General features: G+C 40.0%; 1 long non-coding RNA gene across 1 annotated transcript in view; it reads left to right on the top strand.

Moving 5' to 3' along the window:
- The window catches only part of LOC125081021 (uncharacterized), an 88,130-nt gene that overhangs the window by 64,622 nt on the left and 11,450 nt on the right, over positions 1-12,058 (top strand). Inside the window, exon 7 of the long non-coding RNA XR_007121560.1 lies at positions 11,562-11,782. This is a non-coding gene — a long non-coding RNA (uncharacterized LOC125081021). The remainder of the gene's footprint in view (positions 1-11,561; positions 11,783-12,058) is intronic.

Genomic DNA, 12,058 nt, shown 5'->3' with positions numbered 1-12,058 from the left:
AGAGCACAGGGAGAAATAAATAAGAGTCAGAAAGAGAAAATTGAAGCTGATGGTGGACGTGGTGAGTCAGCATCTCCAATGCCTACAAGGAAGGCCTCCAATGCCTTCCTTTCTCTGCCCAGAATGGCTGAGACCCTAGCTCCAGGTTCTGCTCTCTCAGACAATCACTCTTCCACTTGGGACCTCATGATTTATTCCAACTGTTCTTGTGCTGACGCTGTTTTGATTTGCTGACTGGTCTTGGATTCTTCTCTTTCTTTTGTCCTTTCTTCTGCCTAGCAAGGAAAGCAAGATTACAGTTCCTACCAGTGAGTATGTGGATGAAGATACCTGAAGGAGATGAGACATCCTGCACGGCCAGAGGAGTGGCCTGTGTCCATCTCATTTCCTTTCAGAAGAAGTCTCCCAACATCCACCATCAGCCCAATGAGCAGCAGGCAGTCCCTCTTACCCCCACTAGAATAGAAAACGAGGTGACCAGGAAGGCAGAGAGCAAAGATAGTGCAAAAATTAGTCCTTGGTTGCAAACTTAGGATGGAACTTCTATCACTGGTTTTAGCATTTGGTATCTCATGTTCTGTCAATATTTACCCATCTGTAATATTTACTATTTTTTTATTTATTTTTATTTTTTTAAAGATTTTATTTATTTGTTTATTTATTTATTTATTTGACGGACAGAGATCTCAAGTGTGTGGAGAGCCAGGCAGAGAGCCAGGCAGAGAGAGAGGAGGAAGCAGGCTCCCTACTGAGCAGAGAGGCCAATGCAGGGCTCGATCCCAGGACCCTGGGATCGTGACCTGAGCAGAAGGCAGAGGCTTTAACCCACTGAGCCACCCAGGCGCCCCTATTTACTGTTTTTTAAAAGAGACTGTTGAAAGAGTTTTTTTGAATAGCCAGTCTTTATATTATAGTTTCAGTTAAATGGCACCTTTGGTGTGGTTTTTCTTTTTATTTTTAAAGATCTCTTTATTATTTAAGAGAGAGAGAGGGAGAGAGAGAGAAAGAGCATGTGGAGGGGGGTGAGGAGGGCCAGAGGGAGAGAAGGGGAAAGAGAGAGAGAAAGAGAGAGAGAGAATCTCCAGCAGATTCCATGTTGAGCACATAGCCTGTCGGGAGGAGGATTTTCCCAACCCTGAGATCCCTACCAGAGCTGAAGTAAAGAGCCGGATGCTTAGCCGACTGAGCCACCCAGGCACCCCATGAAGTGGTTTTTCTATGTGGATTCCAACCAAATTAAGACAACAAAAAAAGTACTTTCTTTTCATTTTCTGATTTATGGGAAAAAAATAATCTTTTTGCTTTTCTGCAGAAACTAAAATAAAAATTTAACCTGTTAAACCTTTTGCAGAATAACTATATTATGTTTTGAGCTTCACTGCAGGTTTCATAGTCTCTGAGGATACACAGGAATAATCTTATATTCTGGGATTGATTATTTCTTAATTTAAGGGATGATTAAACTTCCTTTAGTCTACAACCTTTGCCACTCTCCTCTTTTTCCCATACACAGACACAAAATTTTTTCCTGCATAAAATGTTACAAGGTAATATTTTCCTTAAGTGACTGAAAGTGAATGGTACAGTATTAGCTGTTGTTTATGCTAGTTGCAGAACACATTGTTATTTTACTTTTACAAAGCTTTTCTAAAAATTTGAAGTATTTCAGAAGAATTTCTACTGAAATGCTTTCTTTATTTGGTGTAATTTCCAACATTCTTATAAATTTTCCAAAAATTTATAAGAATAGTACAAGGAATTCCTATATACCCTTTGTTCATAATCACAAACATTAACATTTTATCACACTACCTTTATAATTCATTCTTTCTACATATACATGTTATTTTCTCCCCCCACCAACCATTTGAGAGTAAGTTGCACATATGGTATCCTTTTACTCTTCAGTACTTCAAGATTATTTATTTATTTATTTATTTATTTATTTAGACAGAGAGAGAGAGAGAGAGCATAAGCAGGGGGAGAAGCAGAGGGAGAGGGAGAAGCACAGGGAGCCCGATGCAGGGCTCGAGTCCAGAAGCCTGGGTTCAAGACCTGAGCGGAATGCAGACATTTATCTGACTGAGCCCCAAGGTCATTTCTTACATAACAGGAGTATAATGATCAATATCATACAATTAATATAATATTAGCATTGTATTGATACAACACTAGTTGCTAATCAACAGACTGTATTCAAATTTTTCCAACTATCTCAGTAATGTCCTCTGTAGGGAAAGCACTCAGGTCTGGCACCTGAGTGCAGTTAACAGTGAAGTGTCCCCAGTCTGCTTTGATTTGAAAGCATTTTTGTCCTTCCTTGCCTGTCATGACCGGGGCATTTTTGATGAGTACAGTTCAGCTGTACAATGTTCTTAAACTTAAGTTCTCAAAATTTTTGTTTTAAGATTTTAGAGAAGAATTCTTTCCTGTTTCTCAGACTAACTTCAAGCTGCATCTAGGGGCATCTGGGTGGCTCAGTTAAGTGTCTGCCTTCAGCTCAGGGGATGATGCTAGGGTGCTGGGGTCAAGCCCTGTGTCAGTCTCCCTGCTCAGCAGGGAGTCTGCTTCTCCTTCTCCCTCTGCCCTTCCCCCCTGCTCATGCTGACTCTCACTCTCTCTCAAGTAAAGAAAAAAAAATAAAAAAAAAAAAACTGCATCTGATATTGCAGTCTTTTCCTCTACATGAGACCTAATTATCTGTATCCTATTTCTGCAAAAAGTGGTCATCATTTCCCAGTTTTTCAATCCAGAAACCTAGGCATTGCCCTCCTCCTTCTGATCCAGCTTCCCTGACAGAGATGACATCTTAGAAAGACATCAAGGTCCTTCTCCCCTCTTCTCCTCCCAGCACTACCCCTCAGTTCAGGTCCTCCTGCCTTCTCACTTCCAGTAGCCTCCAGCTGGTCTCCACTCTGCAGGCCTTTCCATATCTTCCCTCCTTTATAGTCCTTTTTTCTAGAGCTCTCAAAGCAGTTCTTTACATCTAAAACATAAATCAGTGTTTCCCTATTACTAAAGATACTTCAAGGATTATACAGAGCTTGTGGGATAAATTACAAATGCCTTTTTAGTGCACCCAGAGCCTGCCTTGCCGGCTTTAAGTCCCAGCCCTCCCTCTCTACCTCCCAAGCTGCAGTCATACTGAACTACTTGGAAATTCCAAAAAAAACCTGTTGGTTTTTGCCTCGGAGCCTTCCCATATACCACTCCATTAGTTTGAAATCTGTTCCTCCCTCCTACTCATACATTCTTTTTTACTCAATTGATGGCTCATCTTCTAGTTCAGGTAGCACCTCTTCTGCCCTATCCCTTCTACTTCCCTCCTTCATCCCCCACCTCCAGCAGGGAGGTTTCACTCTTTTTTTAACCATGAACTCTGAAAAGCAAAAACCTTTACAACAATTCTAACAACTGGAGAACACTTTCTCGTAAACTAAGCCATTTCTGGACCAAACTAGTAGTCCAGAAGCAGAACTCAGTGTGCCACCCAGAGGAGCAGAAAGCACTCATTTATTTTATTCTCCCTTGTTTGGTCCTGCTGTCGTTAGCTTCAACGCCCCTGCTCTGAGATATTTACTTGTGGGACTGGTTATGTGAAGTTTCTTATGACGTCCTTATTCCATTTATAGTTTTCAAATGGAGGCTTTTCCTCCTGGGAATGGACTCCTGGCTGTCTTTTAAAAATCACATCAATGCTAATTATATATACAAATCACGGAAATTGGCATTGTAAGAATAGTGAATGGTAGCAAGCTTACCACAGTAAAGGTTAATTAGCCAGGGAAAAAATTCCATGTGCCATTGTCAGTGTGTTCTATAAAGTACAATGGTTGGTACAACCAGTTTAAGGGCTTCTGGTGAGGCTTTCTCTGCCCCAGGTCATTTTGTGCCCAGCACACTGCATGGAACTCAATCAATATTTGTGAAATAAATAGTGGCTTTGTTGAGCCTAAGATATAATCAGGCCTATTAATAAATGGAGAAACTATTATTCAAGTTATCTACTCCAAAGAAAAGCATTTAGTACTGGACGTATTAAAGCTAATTGGATCTGCTTTCACCCAGGCTCCTGAGACTGTGGTCAGAGCCTTGCACTGAACCATGTTATTTTCTAGAAACTTATGCCAGCCTATGGTTAGTGTCTGATTTCCACTCCTGCTAACCAGTGATTTTCAAATCTGCCGTCACATAAAAATCATCTGAAATGCTTTGAAAAAATAATGAGGCCTGAGACCCACCTCCAGAGGTTTGGATTTAAAAATCCCAACACTGGTATGTTTAGAAATTGGGCATTTGAATATAAAGCGCCAGTTTGGGAACCATTGCTGGATGAGAATCTGTTTTATTTTTGCCTAGTGTCTGGACAAATTTTCTTTTTAATTTCACTTTTGTGTATGTTTGCTTTTTTCAGAATTTGCATGGGACTACAATACTAGTTATAACTTGCATAATCACCTTTATAAGAATATAAATATTACTATATTTAGCATATGGTTTCTTCAGAGAACAACATAAAACACTGGAAGGATTTGACATTTAGTCATTTGAATTCCCACAAAGGATTCCTGGAACAACATCTATATAACTGAGGACACTGACGTTATTGATGCATAAATAAAGACATGTCCTAAACGGCAACGTTGTGAGTGATGATATGGTAACTACTAATGGCATTTTCATTAGTTCCAGGAAAAGTAAAACAGGTAGGAACTCTACTAGCTAAGAATCTGAGTGGATAGAAGGTCTTAAACTAATGAATGATTGTTGAGTCATCTAGTTCTTTATGTGGCAACATGGCCAGTCTTTCAGGAAATAAAGATGGCTTTCAGTGAGACAATAATAAATGAAAACCATTATTATTTTAAGCCCTCATCTTGTATAGAATTGCAAAGATTATTAAGAAACTAGCTGTTGTACTAATGTAAGCTTAGATGTTGTTTCAAAACTTGAAATCAGAAAACACATTATTTTTCTTAAGTGTTGTTTTTCCACATTATGGTTGCTTTTTTGTTTCTAATATGATAGTCTGGGGATACCTGGACCCAGTCAGTTGAGCATCCGACTCTTTCTTTCGGCTCAGGTCATAATCTCAGGTTCCTGAGGTCAAGCCCTGCATCAGGCACTGCACTAGGCGAGGAGCCTTCTAGAGAGTCTCTGTCTCTCTCTGCCCCTTCCCCCTCAAAGCAAAATGATAGTCTAAATTCAGTCTTTTGTTGGACATGTGAAAAGATTAAAGAAAGGCTGAACAAATTGAATTATAGCTATCTAGATTTTTTAACATTCCGGTATAAGTAACGTGTACTGTTATATTAGTTTCAGGTGTACAATATATTGAATCAACTGTTCCGTACATTATTCAGTGCTTGTCACGGTAAGTGTTCCCTTACTCCCCATTACCCATTTCACCCATCCCCCCCTCACCTCCCCTCTGGCAACCATCAATTTGTTTTCTAAGAGTCCGTCTCTTTTTTCCTTTATTTGTTTTGTTTCTTAAATTCCACATATGAGTGAAATCATATGGTATTTGTCTTTCTCTGACTGACTGTTTCACTTAGCATAATGCCTTCTAGATGTTGTTGCAAATGAGAAGCTGATTTTAAAAGTTCTAGGAGTTAAGCCCCACTGATTGTAAAATATCATGATGTTAAGTCCCTCTCGTTTTCAAAGGCAAATGTTATGGGGATTCGTCTTACCAGCGTGGGTCCCCTGTGCCTGGGATGCCCCATGTGGGGTCTACTCTTCTCCCTTCTCTGGCCCTCCCTCTCCCGGACAATCTTGCAGGTCAGCTTGGTTACAGACCACTTCTCCATTCTTCCTGTGGTTTCCGATGTGGCCTCTTCTCTATGTGTAGTTGTGGGAAGTCTGTTCTTCCAGTTTTCAGGTCATTTTCTAGATTATTTGCACTGATGTTAGTGTTACCTAGGTGTATGTATGGGACGAAGTAAGGGTAGGATCTTCCTACTTCACCATCTTCCCCCTAGTTATCTAGATTTTTAAACTTTGATACCAGATCAGTATATTATAAAGTAAATTTAGGGTTATGAAGATGTTTTTAAAGTGAATGCCACAGGGAGAAGTGTGGGTGAGAGAGCTCAAAATAATTTCTAATGGACCCAATTCAGGTCCCTTGTTCTAAAACATTAATTAAAAAAAAAACTATTTTGGTTATCAACTAATTCATACAGAATGTTATTAACATTTAAGCGTAAATGAGTTAACGGTGCCTGGGTGGCTCAGTTGATTAAGCATCTTCCATCAGCTCACATCATGATCTCAGGGTCCTGGGATCCAGTCCCACATCAGGCTCCCTGTTCAGCAGGGAGTCTTGTTCTCCCTCTGCCCCTCACCCCACTCTTGTGCTCTCTCTCACTCTCTCTCTAATTAAAAAAAAAGTGTAAATGAGTTAGAAACATGTGTACTCTGTTTTCCTAAAAATACAATTTTTAGAAGACTGGTAAAAGTACAAAAAGAAGAGAACAAAAATGTGACAGGACTGCAAGGGTCACCTGTCCACACACAGACACTGGCCCTGATTCTGCCTCTCAGATGGGCCGAAGATTCTTAGTGAATGTTCTAGTGGAAGGACTGTTTATATATATATATATATATATATATATATATATATATATATATATATTAATATTATCTCCAGCAAAAATGTAAAATACTAGTCCGCTTGATCAGTGGTTGTGATACATGTGCTATAGTGGTTAGGTTAGTGGTTGAGGTTTCAGTTAGTTACCTAAAGTCAACCTCAGCCTAGAAACAGTTGATCCTCCTCCTGACTCATCAGCAGGAGGTGAGTAGTAGCCTAACATGCCACAGTGCCTACATCATCCAGCTCGCTTCCTGTCATCACATCAACATTTTGTCGTCTTATATCATAATAAGAAGGGTGAGTACAGGACAGTAAGATATTTTGAACAAGGGAGACCACATTCACATGACTTTTATTACAGTATATTATTACATAATTGTTTTATCTTACTGTTATTATTAATCTCTTGCTGTACCTAATTTATAAATTAAACTTTATCATAAGTATGGATATATGGGAAGAAAGAGTACATACAGAGTTCAGTACTATCTGCACTTTCATGCATCCACTGGAGGTCTTAGAAGTATCCTTCTAAGGGGGGGACTACCGTATTTACAAAAATGATATGAATGTCTCAAATGTGTCCTAGCTCACATTGGAACATAATGACGGCAAACACAGTAATAGAGCTGCCTCAGAAGTTATGACCCATTTGACAATATGCTTGCTTGTCACCCAGTTAGCTCATGGGAACTTCCTTGCTTGTCACCTAATAATCTTTCCTCCTTGGCTCTGACCTTATGATTGGGAAGTATCGGAGACAATCCAGTACTAGGACTTCAATTTTTTTATTATCATTAACATATAATATATTATTTGTTTCAGGGGTACAGGTCTGTGAATCATCAGTCATACAGATTTCACAGCATTCGCCACAGCACATACCCTCCCCAATGTCCATCACCCAACCACCCCATCCCTCCCATACCCTTCCCCTCCAGCAACCCTCAGTTTGTTTCCTGAGACCAAGAATCTCTTATGGTTTGTCTCCCTCTCTGGTTTCTTCTTGTTTCATTTTTCCCTCAAGTCAATCAGAGAGGGACAATTATCATATGAACTCAGTGATTTGAGGAATTTGAAAAACAAAACAGAGGACTTCAATTTTTTCTAAATCAATACTCATTTATGAGAAGATGTGCTATTTCTGCATCCCTACTTGCTTGTATTCTAATATCCCCTTTACAGTAATCTATACAACAGTGACAATTATAATATAGGGAGCAGGAGGATTGTACTTAACTTACAACAGCTCTAAGAACTTTATGTCATGTAGATATAACTAGCCAAATTGAAAACTATAAGCCAAGTGTCAGTTGACATTCACAATGAAAAAAATTATAATGCCTTTTAGGCGTATGTGACTTCTTTCTTTCATTTTTTCTTTATTATCATTATTATTTTTTTTAGAGAGAGGAAGAGAGGGGAAGGGAGGGGCAGAGGAAGAGAGAGAATCTTTTTTTTTTTTAAAGATTTTATTTATTTATTTGACAGAGAGAGATCACAAGCAGACGGAGAGGCAGGCAGAGAGAGAGAGAGAGGGAAGCAGGCTCCCCGCTGAGCAGAGAGCCCGACGCGGGCCTCAATCCCAGGACCCTGAGATCATGACCTGAGCCGAAGGCAGCGGCTCAACCCACTGAGCCACCCAGGCGCCCAAGAGAGAGAATCTTAAACGGGCTCCATGCCCAGTGTGGAGCCTGACATGGTGCTAAGTCTCATTGCCCTGAGATCATGACTTGAGCAGAAATCAGGAGTCACAGGTTTAACCAACTGAGCCAACCAGGCCGCTCCTGTGACTTTTCTTTTAACAGCAGCATAATCCCACTTAGGTGTCTCTGCAATATTTCTGTTGTCTGACTGCGAGGGAGATTATCATGACCCCTACTGAGAGTTTCTGCTGTAGAGTACCACAGTTTTCTTCGTCCATAATCAGGGACATCTGATTGTTTGAAACCAGAGGTCGTATAAGTTAATGGGTTTCGAGAGCACCATAGGAGATCTCTTGGAGGACTTCTTTGAAGTGTTCTGTCTTCATAGGGATTAAATATTGAGACATGACTTGAATACTGATTTAGGAGATTTTGGATAGAAATTGGAAAGGAAAAAAAAAAAGAAAAGAGTCAGTTTCCATCAGCCAGTATGTTTATTCGTCCATATTAGGTATGATAGAATGGTGAAGGCTGTCAACTCCATTAAATGGTCTCATTTGCTGGAGGGATGTGGGTATAGTTGTGACAGCTCAAATGAAGGTGATCTTGTTGAAATTTCTACACAGTTGTAGGCAGAGCAGACTTGTTGCCATTCAAAGCAAAGGAGACTGAGAAGACCATTGCAGTGGGGGTAGGTACAAATGCTCACAAAAGAGAAAGGAATACTCCATTTTCTATCCCTAGCATCTATAAAATGGGACAGGTTGCATTTTGATCAAGAGTTTGAAAAATCTAATTAGTTCAAAATATGACATTTGGGGAGGTGGGAGGGTTGAGGGCAAAGGTTTAAACCTAAGATTTTTGTAGCAGATTTTACACGTTTTGGAAAAGTAGAAAAGGACTCGTGCCAGCCACTTCCTCAGCCATTCACATTCACTACTGTAAAATATAGCCTCACTAGCACAGACGGAAAGAATAGCTCAGCTTTTCACAAAACTTTAAGGTGCTCCTGTGTGGTTTTGTTTTGTGTTGTTTTGTTTTCAAAGATTTTATTTATTTATTTGACAGACAGAGATCACAAGTAGGCAGAGAGGCAGGCAGAGAGAGAGGAGGAAGCAGGCTCCCCGCTGAGCAGAGAGCCCGATGCGGGGCTCAATCCCAGGACCCTGTGATCATGACCTGAGCAGAAAGCAGAGGCTTTAACCCACTGAGCCACCCAGGTGCCCACCCTGTGTGTTTTATTTTGAGTATTATAGGATCTTAATCTGTTCAGTGGGAAGCAGTGGGTACTATTGTATTACAGAAACTATAAAGAAATAAACATAAGACCACCACCTGGAAGACTGCCATAGTCTTCTCACCCCTCTGATTAAGAAAAGAAATAGAACAGCTTCATTAAAAAGGGTGCAGTCTTCATCTTAGCCTTTTTCAATATTGATGACTTATGTTTTTCAAGTATTCTAATTACATCCTGATGAAGTGCCCTGCAACATTGTGAATTTAGGTGTGATATAAATTTGGTCACAGTGTGATCAGTGATTGGCCAACCCTAACCAGACCTCTCATTTCATTAATGTAGCAAATTGTTGTCCCTACAATTTATGCATCTGGAGGTGTTGGACCTCTCTTAGAGTGTGTGATGGGCTTTTACCATGTTGTGAAACTGTTTCAAAACCTATCACTAAGTCTTAGGATCCTCCATATTCCCCATGTTCCTCAAGTATACTTGGAAAGGAAGAAATTATCTTAGGCAATGTCAGATTTATAGACATTATGATTCAGAAGGAAGAAAACTAATGATAGTTCTGTGAAACCAAACTTTACTTTATCTGACGACCTTGCTTCCCTAGATGAGGGGAAGGGAGGAAAGGATTGGCAGGATAAGGGGTGGGTGTGAGAACCTTAATTTTTCTAATCAAAGATAATTTTCCTCTTGAAAGTTTGTCTCTTTCAGATTAACTCATCTTATTGGGGATGATGGTCAGTCTTTCACAGCTTCTCTCTCCTTCCTCCTTTGCTTGTAACCACAAGGCATGTGGGCTACAGGGTACTTTTGAAACCTTGTGACCACAAAGGGATAGTTATCTGGTCCACATGCTGCACTGGGGTATTCTGTGATGGCTCTGGGTGTTTCATTCTCTGTGGTCTCTATGATATTCTAAAGCAGTGGGTTCCATCTGTATTGGGGCAAGTTAGCGGCTATTGCTACTGATGTCAGTGTTTCCTGTCATAGCCTCTGGTAGTGACATCTACATGCCTCATCCATCTGAAGAACCCACAAATCTGTGTACTCTCAGCAGTTTTACTAGATCTCCCAGTGAGGGGACGGGAGTACTTCTGGACCTTTCCTTGGCTTGCACAAATCCTAGGGAACCAGGAGCCAATGCTCACTTGAGACCTCTCTTGACCTAAACACAGATAATTGCTGTTTCACCCCATGTCAATCAACATAGATCACTTTGGTGCCAGTGGGAAGAAAAGTGTAAGTCCTGATTACATTCAGATGTCTCTACTTCTCCTTCCCTTCATCCCCTCCCAGCTCCCACTCAGGATTTCCACCTTAGAAGAGGAGAGAAGGCCAAAATACTATTAGAGGCACTACACCCACTTCCTTTCTGTCCCCTCTCCTCATTCTCCAGGCTACCACCAGGGCGCAACAGGAAATTGCCTCTAAAAAGATCATAATGTACATCCTTTCTCCCCCATAGTTTGTAGCAAATCTCTGTGCTTTGTGATTCCAGACCTTTAAAAGGAAGCTTTAGGAATTTAGAAAATCCTCTCTTTCTCAGTTGCAAGGCTGTTGTTATAGGAAGCCCTGTACTTTCATGACTTTCTGTACCTAACTTTTAAAAGTTTATTTTGAGACCTAAAGCTGGTTCTGCTTATGCTCTGAAGGAATGGTCGCTTCATCCTTATTGGGTAAAGGGTTGGACAATAACATTAAAATAAGATTATCATAAGTAAAGATTGTATCAGGTGATATTTCAAAGTATTATCCTATTTTGAAATTATTAACACCTTGCAATTATTCCCAGATATAGTTACATTCTTTTTCAGGGACAAGCATGATAGACAAGTTATAAGAAATAAAGTAGTATTCAGTGACAGAGTAAAATCGTGCTATGAAACAAGTTTAAAAACTATAGACTTTCTGCATTTTAATTCATATGGGCCTAGGGGAGGGGACTAGGAAATAGTTTGGATTAATGTGTTGGCAGGCATCACATAACAAGTTATGATGTTAAATTTATATGTTGACCAAGTTAGTTTACTGACATTACCTCTGCTCCCTCTGACCCCTCTCTGAGATGCAGACATCTGGATTTGGTGACAGACAGCTGAGAGCGGTAGAATTGACTTACTCACCAGGAAGAATTCTGATTAATGAACTTCAAGTAAGGACTAATTTCCAGATGACCATCTGTGCCATCACTAGAACCTAAAAGTTCCCATTTATTATTAATGTCAAGTTGAGGGTGGAAGGAGAAATTTACTCTGAAGCAACAAAAACCATTTTAATCTCTCCTTCCAAGAGGTAAGCACGTCTAAGCAGCAACTTGACTTGCTTTAGAAGGATTAAGAATATATTTATATTGTCTGTGTTCTCTGGTTGCTTCACAGGGGAAGATTTTGTCTTCATAATAAGATTGAGAGTCTTTAAGGGGAATGGCCATGCAATACATATATGGTGTATCTGAGAACATCCAGCCGATGTCAGCTGTGTTCTAAATAAACTGGCATATATACTCAGTTAGTAAATTGATATTACATAACTTCATGGTAGATACAGATACATTGTTTAAATCATTTT

The sequence above is a fragment of the Lutra lutra genome, chromosome 11, assembly GCF_902655055.1.
Source record: "Lutra lutra chromosome 11, mLutLut1.2, whole genome shotgun sequence".
Classification (NCBI taxonomy): domain Eukaryota; kingdom Metazoa; phylum Chordata; class Mammalia; order Carnivora; family Mustelidae; genus Lutra; species Lutra lutra.
Note: the sequence above shows the minus strand (reverse complement) of the source record. Positions and strands in the feature narration are given on the sequence as shown.